The sequence below is a fragment of the Canis lupus genome, chromosome 27 (assembly GCF_048164855.1).
Source record: "Canis lupus baileyi chromosome 27, mCanLup2.hap1, whole genome shotgun sequence".
Classification (NCBI taxonomy): Eukaryota; Metazoa; Chordata; class Mammalia; order Carnivora; family Canidae; genus Canis; species Canis lupus.
Genome location: NC_132864.1, coordinates 26,847,332 through 26,856,735, shown reverse-complemented (window position 1 = coordinate 26,856,735; position 9,404 = coordinate 26,847,332).

Here is a 9,404-nt window from a genome sequence, read left to right as displayed (position 1 = left end):
TCCCTGAAGAAGAAAAGCTTATCTGCTGAAATCTGAAGGATGAGTAGGAGTGATTAAGGTGAGAAGGGAAAGAAAAAGTCACCCAGACAGCTAGAACAGGGTTGCAAAGGCCCCGAGGTAGGAAGCCCAAAGGATCCAAAAGTCCTGTGTCTGGAACACAGAGAGCAAGGAGTCATACCATGTGAGAGGACACTGTATTGAGTGACAATACAAACCCATCCATCCAGGGAGTTGAGGCCAGAGTCAAGGTTTGGTCTTTAACCCAAAGCAATAGGAAGTATTCAAAGAGTCGCAAACAGGAATTGACATGATCTGTTTGTATCCTGAAGGCGCCACCAATCCAGTGACCATGAGAGACATACAAACAGGCAGTCAGAACCACAGGCACCAGTGGCAAGGTACACTCAGGTATCTGGGCATTTGCCTAATGCAAACTGAGGATTTGAGGTGCTTCCTGGAGGAGGCGATGTCCTGAATGGAACTTTTTTTTTTTTAAACCCATCACAGAGTCCTAGATCTGAAAGGTTCAAACCAGCTCCATCCAAGAGGGATGCGGTCTTCAGAGATGAGGCCAATTGACTCCGGGTGACTTTGGCAAAGCCACACAGCCTCATAATGGCAGACCAAACACCAAAAGCCATGTGGAGGAGGGCTCTCTGACTCCTCATACAGCGTTCCCTATCTCCTCTGCTTGGATCAACTTTGTAATTTTCCCCTAAGCTCCACTGAGAGGCATGAGGGAAAAGAGGCCCAATGCAGACAAGAATGCCAGGCCAACCCCAGGGTCTCTGAGTCTCTAACCAGCCTGGGGAAGGAGGTTAGACAGGAGCTGGGCACCTACATTCTTCCCCCAGAGAAGCTCCTTCTTCCAGCTGGGGAACCTCCCACAAAGCCAGCAAGGCATTTAGGGAAAAGTCCCCCAGGAAGCCTTCAGAGTGATTGTTAAGGAGGCTGGCACCAGTGAGAGAAAGGATTATTGGCTCTGCTCTTTGGAGCGAAGCTGGTGGAGACAAGTCAGTGAGGAGGCTGCTCAAGAGAAGGGACGTTCCCAGCCCCTCTCCAACTAAGCAGAGGATGCTCCTGATGCCTGAGGATGCAGGCAGAGCCCTACAGGGAGCGGCAATAATAGATCAATAAAAATAAATCAATATGAAGAAGTCTTACAACTCGACAACTAAAAGACAAATGACCCAATTTTTTTTAATAGGCAAAGGACCTGAACAGAGATTTCTCCAAAAAGTTATGCAAATGACCAATGAGCACGTGAAAAGATGATCGGCGTCATCAGTCATCAGAGAAATGCAACTCAAAACCCCAGTGAGATACCACTTCACATCCATACGGTAGCCAGGATCAAAAACATAGACAATAGGGATCCCTGGGTGGCTCAGCGGTTTAGCGCCTGCCTTTGGCCCAGGGCGCGATCCTGGAGTCCTGGGATCGAGTCCCGTTTCGGGCTCCCTGCATGGAGCCTGCTTCTCCCTCCTCCTGTGTCTCTGCCCCTCTCTCTCTCTATGTCTATCATAAATAAATAAATAAATATTTTAAAAAATATGGACAATAACAAGTGTTGGCAAAGATGTGAGAAATGGGAGTTGTCGCACACGGCTGGAAGGGACGTGAAATGGTGCAGTCACTGTGGAACTGCACAGAAATTTGTGGATTTCTCCTTTGTAGCACCAACTCCTTCCTTGCTTTCCTTATTGGACAAGCAATTGTCTCCCCTTGTAGAGCTTCCTGAGAGCAGGGACCATGCTTATTTGTGTTCCACTGTAGTCCCATGCTGTGGACTGCACAGCATCCTGGCACTCCTCGATGGCGTCAACCTAGAGTTCCCATGTGCCCGAGCAATTCGTCTTGTGTGTGGACATATACACCCAGAAGAATGACAAACAGGTGTTCAAACAGTTATTTGCAACCAATGTTCATAGCAGCATTATTTGCAATGGCTGAAAGATGGAAATAATCCAAACACCCATTCATGGATAAGTTAAATGTGGTATGTCCATATAATGGAGTATTACTCGGCCATGAAAAAGAATGGAGTATGGATGTGTGCTCCAATGTGGATGAACTCCAGAACATTCCGCTGGATGAAAGAAGCCAGGACACACTACATGATTTCATTGATGTGAAATACCCAGATTAGACAAATTTATGAAGACAGCTGATTAGCGAGCTGCCTAGGGGCTGTGGGGAGGAGGGAATATGGAGTGACTGCCAATGCGTACCAGGCTTCCTTTTGGGCTAATGAAAATGTCCTGAAACTAGGCGGTGGTGGTAGTTCATATTTGCTCACAACACTGCGAGTATGAGCTAAACACCACAGAATGGTATCCTGTAAATTGGTTGCAACAGGGACGTCTGGGTGGCTCAGCAGTTGAGCATCTGCCTTTGGTTCAGGGCGTGATCCTGGGGTCCAGGATCAAGTCCTGCATCTGGCTCCCTGCAGGGAGCCTGCTTCTCCCCCTGCCTGTGTCTCTGCTTCTCTCTATGTCTCTCTTGAATAAATAAATAAAATCTTTTTAAAAAATAAAAATAAACTGGTTATAATGAAAATTGTATGTAATGTGTATTTCTATCATTTTTTAACCTGGGGAAATAAACAAGTAAGTAAATTGGACCGTGGCATACCGTTGCTCAAATCCTTCCAGGGGTTCCTTGTGACTCTCAGAATAAAATCCAAAAGATCTGTTCTGACCCACAAAGTCCACAAGACTTTTCCCCTCCCCACTACTCCCTCAGCTCCTGCTCTCATCCCCTACTCTTGGTTCCTTGCTGTTCTGTAAGACACACCAAGTAGGCTCCCGCCTCAGGGCCTTTGCTCTTGCTGTGTCCCTCTACCTGGCAAGTCAGATCTCCACTTGGCTGGCTCCATCTACCTCACACAATCAGTGGCAGACAGACACTAAGGTGTCCCCCTACTAGCCCCACATCCCAGTACTCACCCCCTTGTGTAAGGAACTCTCCTTGCCTATGGTCAGGACACATGACCTGCTTCTAACCAAGACAATAGTGAGGGTGACAGTAACATTGTTGTGACACTGCAATGCTCATCTTGCTAGGGGACCCTCTTTGCTGGCTTTGATGAAACCATCTGCCATGTTGGAGAGGCCCATATGGCAAAAAAAAAAATGAAGGTGGCCCTCAGTTAACAACCAGCTAAGGCACCAAGGGCAGCTTCTAAACAACAGCTGGCAAAAAATCAAAACAAAACAAGTAAAAAAACCCTGAGGCCCCTAGACCTACAGCCCACATTGAATTCTGCCTATAACATGTGAGCTTAGAAGTAGATCCTTCCCCAGCTGAGCCTCAGATGAGACTACAGCCCAGCCAATATCTTGAATCTCAATTCTGACATCACTAGATATGTGACCCCAAAATGTCACTTGTGGTGATACCTTCTGTGTGTCCCTCTCAATCCCCTCTTCGTCTTCCTCTATCCTATGCTTTGCCCTGAGAAGTTGACATCTATTAATTACATGAAGAGTTGACTCCCTTGGTCTCCAGCTTCTTGTTGAGATCAGCCAATGGAGAGCTACAACAGGGTACGAGGTATCTGGTCCCTAGTTTCCTCCTTGCTACATTTGCCATAAACTAGCTGTGTCCTTCAACCAAAGGTCCCAGTTTAAGTGAGATGTCCTCTCCACACAGCCTTCACTGCCTCACAGCTCCAGTGACCATCCCCTTTCCTCATTTGACTCACGATCAGCAATGGTGATCAAGTCAACAGTGATTCTAGTCCAGAGAGCTGCATTATGCCTGGCAGTCCCTGACTTCCTGTGTTTGGGGGACAGAAACACTAAGAGGGCCTTCAAGATCCCCATTTCCTAGTAAATACACCCTGTAAAATCCCCTCCCCTTGAGCATGGGGCTGAACTTGTGACAAGGATGAGATGCCACTCTGTGATTCAGTTACTCATCAGCTGACTTTGAGTTCATCAAAAGGAAGAGTACCGTGGGTGGGCCTGACCTAATCAGGCAATCCTTAAGAGACGTTAAGAGAGATTTTGAAGTGTGAGAGAACATCTCCCACTGGCCTCGAAGGAGCAAACATCCATGTGGTGAGCTGCCTATGGAGGGGAATACGTGTCAAGGACCTGAGGGTGGTTGCTAGCTGCTGAGGGCACTCCTTGGAGAGCAGTCAGCATAAGAACAGGGCCTTTAGTCCCACAGCCACAAGGAACTGAGTTCTGCCAACAACCTGAATGAAATTGAAGAAGAAGTCTGAGCCCCAGGTGAGATCACAGCCTCAGCAAGATGTTAATTTTGACCTTTCTGAGATCTTGAGCAGAAAACCCAACAACACAGTACCTGGACTACTGACTTACAGAACTGTAAGCTCCAGATGGGAGCTGTATAAAGTCCCTGGGCCGGGGCCATTTGTTACCCAGCAATAGAAAATGGATACACTGACTCTCCTCTGCAAATGTTGCCTTGATTAGGCTCCTCTCAAAGTAGACTAATTTGAATGCCATCCCTTTCCTGTGGGGCCCTGAAAGGTACAGTATTTAACTTCTTGTGCTTCAGTTTCTTCTGCTGTCATAGCAGATAATGGTAACAAAGGTCTTGCAAGGATGCAGTGAGGTGGTGCATTTCAAGGGCCTTGCACATGCTAAGTGTTCACTCCGTGGAGGGAGACACCTGATCCAACTTGACCCAAGCCTTCTTTCCACCATACCCAGCAGAATCTTCCAGGTCTCGGGACTCCTGCTCTGTCACTGCACCACTCAAAAGTCAAAGCTCCCAGTGAATGCGGGTGGTCCAGTCTCTTCCTAACTTCCAGATGCCCAAGTGCCTTTGGGATGAATATGCCACCCTTCATGCTCTAATTGTTTTGACTGAAGATTAGTGGGATCTTAGTGCTCCTGGGGTGTAAAGAACCATTGTGAATGGTTTATGCATGCTGAATTTAACCCAATTTCCAACACAAGGGCTCTCTCCGCAGAGAAGTCCATTTAAATAGCCTTAGCACTGCTCTCTTCGATCCCCTGGTGGCTGAAAGCAGAGGAAGTGGAGAGATGAGAACCTTCTCATCTCTCAGGAGGGCTCATACCTGGGAACCAAGTTTGTTAACAGCAAATCGCAGAGCAGCAGAAGAGCAGCTCAGCGAAGGAAGGGGACTGCTAGCATCCAACATCCACAACTGTCAACCAAAGGTGGTTCTTGGGCTTCCCAGCTATGACCAGATATAAGATGAATATCAGGAGATTCAAATCTGGAAAGACTAAGGGACAATCAACATCTCTAAGTTTTAAATCTTTCCTCCCCCAATATCAACTTTGCCATCATTGGATAGGTGGTATGTCCCCTGTTCAGAAATAATTTTGAGACACATTCAATTAATCAGGCTCTGTTTGGATGATATCGCAATTAAGACAGACACTATCCCTGCTCTCAGAGAGAAAAAGACGCAGTGGATTCAGTAAAATGGTAGGACAGGCATGAAAGCATCATTGGATTTAAGAGTATGGAATTATTAAGGGAAAAATGTTGGTAGACTGTCTCTGAGCATCGGACCTTATAAAAATAGGTGGTGTGGTTAAAAAAGAGAGAGAGAGAGAGAGAGAGAAGTATCTGTGTTCAGTTTACTTTGGCAAGCTGGGTTTAATACAACTGCATGAGTGTCTTGTTTGCAGGACTTTTTTAGTGCTTTTAATGTGACAATGCACTTGTGAATCTCTAAATCTGGCTGATTGTCCAAAGGCTCTGGGAAACATCTCAAAAGGAAAATGCACCACAGACTAATGACTTATGGAATCAGAATCCCTAAAAGTGAGACTCGGGAAACTGCAATGACAAAAAGCCTCCAGGTTGATTTTTGGGGCTTAGCTAAAAAGACTTGGACACTGAAATTTGGGACCATCACAGACTGAACATTTGTCCCCCCTGTCCAAAATTCATATGTCGAAATCTAATCCCACTGTGACCATATTTGGAGACCGGGGCTTTGGGGTATAATTAGGTCACAAGAATGGAGCTTTTGTGAAGGGAATTGGTGCCTATATAAGAAGACGCTAGAGAGTTGACTAGCTCTTTCCACCATGTGGACATATGAAGAGAAGCTGGCACCCTGCATCCCGGAATTCATCAGAATCCCACCACACTAGCACCTGGATCTCAGACTCTGCAGGATTTCAAGGGGCTGACCTCCAGTCTGTTGGTTGATTTCCTGCCGGGGCCCACATTGGCTAAATCACTATTATCACAAGTTCTTCAACATTTCTGAACCCCAGGCTCCTCCTCTGCAAACGAATAGAATGAAATCTAGCTCCCAGGATGGGAAAGATTAAGCACATGGGTTTCCAAAGAACCTAGCACTTAGTAGATCTTCAATAAATGTGAGTTGTTTCTTCCTCCTTGCTCCCTTCTTCCCTCACTAAGGAGTCAGGAGGAAGGAGGAAGAAGACAGTTCTACCGCCAGCCTCAGGGTACCAGTGGGCACTTCTTGGGCCCTGAATGTATTGGGACACTTGCAGTCAAGGCTAACAGACTCACTCAAGTTAACTCAAGCAAGGAAGGTTGGGAGAAAGAATTGTTATTATGCAAATGGAGATTCAAGAGAATCCAATGTGGAATGCAGCCAGGTCTCAGGAAAGAGCTGGCAAGAGGGACTGAGGTGTACTGGGAAACCTAACATATCCCTGCTTCTGCCCTCATCCCTTCTCTCTCTCAGCATTGCTTTTGTTTGCAACTACTTCCCAGGACAGAAAATAGTAGTCAACAGACACCCGGAATACCCAAGCTGGGCTAGTAGGATCTCTTTCCTTAAATGTAACTCCAAAAAACAAAAAAAGGGATTCCTTGACCTGCTTGGGTGGGGCCTGACCTCTGGTCCAATCAACAGTATTCCAGGGCAGGGTCATGAGGTTTCCATCGGCTCAGCTTGGGTTGGACCTGACCTTTGGTCCAATCAACAGCATCCAGGGGCAGGACCATGAGGTTTCCATTGGCTCAGCTTGGGTTGGGCCTGACTCCTGGTCCATGAACAGCATCCAAGGGCAGCGCCATGAGGTTTCCCTTGGTTCAGCTTGGTAGGCTGATCCCAACCCTTAATCAAATCAACAGCATCCAAAAGTAGGGCCATATTGCAGAAACATAGCTATATTCATTCCTGCTATAAAAATGTGGAGAGACAGACCTAGTCTCCAAAGAAGGGAAGCCAGGGATGCCAGGTAGTAAGTGCCTTGCTGGGATGGATGACACATACTAACTACCTGGCCTCAAGGGGTTCCCATTGTCAAGAGGGAGACAGACCCAGAGACCGCTACATTCCATTCCTACCTAGAAAAGGCCAGTCCAGTAGTAGGACTCAGAGAGGTCCACACAACCAGCGTTGGGTGGGAGAATTCCCAGAAGCTGCACTGACCGCCACCCCAAAGCCATTCTAGGATGTGACGAGCTAATTAATCACAATTATTATTTATGGCAGTGCCAATCCACCTGCTCGTGTCACAAGACATTAGTTATTGCCAGGAATGATGAATCCCAGGATGTAGAACATGCTAAAAATATTAATCTACAAGTGAAAATGATTTTAATTGGATTTCGCCCTTGGGGTCGTGTCAGGGGCCTGCTTTCAATCAGACTTGTCCAGTCAGCAAAGCGGACCCCAGCATTTCAAATTGAAACTGTGATTGGCTGGCAGAGGTTAATAGAAATGTTGGGGAATAAATAGGTTATTGATTGATCATAACAATCAGCTGGCTCCCGGTTTACCTTGCTGACCTCGCCCACCCAATTTTACGGCAAACTCGGTTAGCATCTAATTATAGATCACTTTTACAATACTGTGTATTAATGAGCAGATTATACAGCCGGGGTTGGGGGAATTCTTGGTGGTGAAGTTTACCCGTGGCAGAAAATGTGGGGAGATCTCACCCCCATCTTGGGAATTATTGAGGGAAGGGAAGGTCCTAGGAGACATAAAGTTACCCCCCATACACACACACACACACACACACACACACACAAATCCATTCTTGCTAAAACCTCATTCCCTCAATCGACACACAGTTCCTGGGCATGAGTTTTGTGCAGAGAACAAGGGCCCCAGACTCTAGACACAGCCCCTCTGCATAGCAGCTCACCCTGCGATGCGGTTGTTCTAGAACATCTGTAAACAGAACAGTCACTTTGCAGGAGGCTTGTTAAAAAGACAGACTTTGGGTCCAGCCCTCTGAGATTCTGATGTGGAGGGGTCTGCACTGGTAATGAGCACCCCCCCACACACCCCAGGAATTCTGATGCAGTTGGGGGACCTCCTTTGGAGACACACCGGCCTGATTAAATAGAAAGATCCAGAGGATCCCTGGGTGGCTCAGCGGTTTAGCACCTGCCTTGGGCCCAGGATGTGATCCTGGAGACCCGGGATCAAGTCCCATGTCAGGCTCCCTGCATGGAGCCTGCTTCTCCCTCTGCCTGTGTCTCTGCCTCTCTCTCTCTCTATCATAAATAAATAAATAAATAAATAAATAAATAAATAAATAAATAAATCTAAGAAAGAAAGAAGAAAGAAAGAAAGAAAGAAAGAAAGAAAGAAAGAAAGAAAGAAAGAAAGAAAGAAAGAAAGAAGAAAGAAAGAAAGAAAGAAAGAAAGAAAGAAAGAAAGAAAGAAAGAAAGAAAGAAAGAAAGAAAGAAAGAAAGATCCACGCAAGGAAACAAAAGTCAGAGCCCTGAGTGCTTGGCTGCGAGCTGGTCCCGAGTCCAGCGGGACCCCGGAAAGGCAAGGTCCTCTGGAAGTCATCCCAGAGCAAGCGGTGCTGGCATGGAGTAGGGATCCCCCAGGTGAGCCTGAAGAACACTTTGTCTCCATAAAGGGTCTCTTTAAATGGGCACCAATGGTGTACACAGCGCTCCCCGCCACGGCAACAATGGGCATTGTCTTTGCCCTTCAAGAGACAAACAACCTGGTTGGGAAAACCAATGCATAAATCACTTGAATTGCTTCCCCAATTCTAAATGGCATTGCACAATGCACAAACCCTCTACTGACCGTCTTCTTGTTGAACCAACCTGGCGACTCTCTGATGCTGGCCTGGATGGAAAACTGAGGCTCGGTGGGGGGTGAAGTGACCTGCCAGAGGTCCCGCGGCCGGTCCTTCCAGAGGATACAAGTCCCATGTACAGGGACTGTGGCGCTGCGGCCACCTTTGTCAGGGAAGCTGCCCCTCCCAAGAGGACGACGGGGTGGGGCAGAGGCAGGGACAGGCTAGGATCAAAGGGTGTGACAGTGACAAATGGCTCAATCAGAGCTTTTAAGACAGTGCTGGGAAGACCTCACTCAGGCAGCTAAGCTGGGTTTCCAGAAGAAAGTGAGTCTATTAAGAGAGACCCTTGCCTGGGAGGTGGGGAGGGAGTGCCTTTTCGAGGAAACCGGTCAGAGGCCACTGAACATCAGGGG